Raw genomic sequence first — 2,177 nt, 5'->3', positions numbered from 1 at the left:
TTGGCCTCCCAAAGTGCTGGGATTAAAGGCGGGAGCCACCGTGCTGGGCCAGGAGTACTTATTTCGTATGGTTGCTGTGAAGATTGACTGAGATAATGCACATAAAGCACTCATCACAGTGCCTGACACATAGGAATCATAGTGACATATAGCTGACACATGGTGAACATCAGCTGTTGTGATGAACCCTACCTGCCCATCCCTGTAGCAGCAACACAGTAGAATGAAAGTGCTAAGAATATAGTTTTGGGTCCAGTGGAACAGCTCTGCTATTTATTATCTGCACAACCTTGAACTAGTTACTTACCTTTTGCCCTCTCTGTATCTTGATTTCCTCATTCATGCATGGGAATGGGAAAGTACCTACTGTGGCTGGGTGCTGTGGCTAGGGCCTGTAATCCCAGCACTTTGGGAGGCTGAGGTGGGCGGATCGCCTGAGGTCAGGAGTTTGAGACCGACCTGGCCAGCATGGTGAAACCCTGTCTCTACTAAAAATACAAAAATTAGCTGGGCATGGTGATGGGCACCTGTAATCCCAGCTACTTGGGAAGCTGAGGCAGGAGAATCGCTTGAACCTGGGAGGTGAAGGTTGCAGTGGGCTGAGATGGCGCCACTGCACTCCAGCCTGGGCAACAGAATGAGACTCCATCTCAAAACAAAAACAAAAACAAAAACAAAAAAACAAAATACCTATGGCAGTGTGTTCTGAAAATTAAACATGACGGTGTGTCACAGGGTAGGACACATAATAGCTCGTCAATGAATGTTTGTTTTTCTGCTGCTGCTGATTATCAAAGCTTTATAATTTATAGGCCAGGCACAGTGGTTCATGCCTGTAATCCCAGCACTCTGGGAGGCTGAAGTGGGTGGATCACCTGAGGTCAGGCGTTCGAGATCAGCCTGGCCAATGTAGTGAAAACCCGCCTATACTAAAAATATGAAAATTAGCTGGGTGTGGTTGCTGGTACCTGTAATCCCAGGTACTCAGGAGGCTGAGGCAGGAGAATCACTTGAGCCTGGGAGGTGGAGGTTGCAGTGAGCCAAGATTGCACCACTGCACTCCAGCCTGGGTGACAAAGCAAGGCTCCGTCTCAAAAAACAAATGAAAACAAACAAACAAAAACCTTTATAATTTATTATTTATCCTTGTATGTGCTAGTCCAAGCCCCTCCTCATTATCTTACACCCAAAAAAGTCCTGGGGAGTGGTAGTCTTTCAGGGCCAAGTCTACTGTGTGTAAATAAAATAGACTTTCTGCATCTGGATCTGCAGCGATGGTGTCCAGCCCCTGTAGTGTGCCAATATTTGAGAGTCACTGTGACCACTGAGGCCTTGATTGAGCAACCTGAAAGATTTGGGTTGGAAATGGGGATGGGGGTAGGGCTTTGAAGTTTGTATAGCAAGTTTTTTTATTTTAAGATGGGGTTTCACCATGATGGCCAGGCTGGTCTTGAACTCCTGACCTCAGGTGATCCACCCACTTTGGCCTCCCAAAGTGCCAGGATTACAGGGGTGAGCCACTGCGCCTGGCGTATAGCAAGTTATAAAAAATGTTTTTGGCCAGGGCGGTGGCTCACTTCTGTAATCCCAGCACTTTGGGAGGCCGAGGTGGGTGGATCACCTGAGGTCAGGAGTTTGAGACCAGCCTGGCTGACATGGTGAAACCCCATCTCCACTAAAAATACAAAAATTAGCTGGGCATGGTGGCAGGTGCCTGTAATTCCCAGGTACTCAGGAGGCTGAGGCAGGAGAGTCACTTGAACCGGGGAGGCAGAGGTCACAGTGAGCCGAGAGCGTGCCACTGCATTCCAGCCTGGATGACAAGAGTGAAACTCTAGCTCAAAAAAAAACCAGTTTTTATTTGTTTTAATTTTTACTTTAACAAAGGAATTTGTATAGCTTTAAAAACCAACTAGTTCAACGAAGCTTTTTTGGGGCAGTGGGGGCATTTTCAGGTGAAAATTGGAAAACCCGCTAGACAAATTCTGGAAGCTGTAACTTCGGCGGGCGCGGTGGCTCATGACTGTGATAGCAGCACTTTGTGGGGGCTGAGGCAGATCGCTTGAGCCCAGGATTTCAAGGCCAGCCTAAGCAACATAGGGAGATCCTGTGGCCCCTCAGTATAGCATCTAGACACACACACACACACACACACACACACACACACACACACACAC

The sequence above is a fragment of the Cebus imitator genome, unplaced genomic scaffold, assembly GCF_001604975.1.
Source record: "Cebus imitator isolate Cc_AM_T3 unplaced genomic scaffold, Cebus_imitator-1.0 Scaffold491, whole genome shotgun sequence".
Classification (NCBI taxonomy): Eukaryota; Metazoa; Chordata; class Mammalia; order Primates; family Cebidae; genus Cebus; species Cebus imitator.
Note: the sequence above shows the minus strand (reverse complement) of the source record.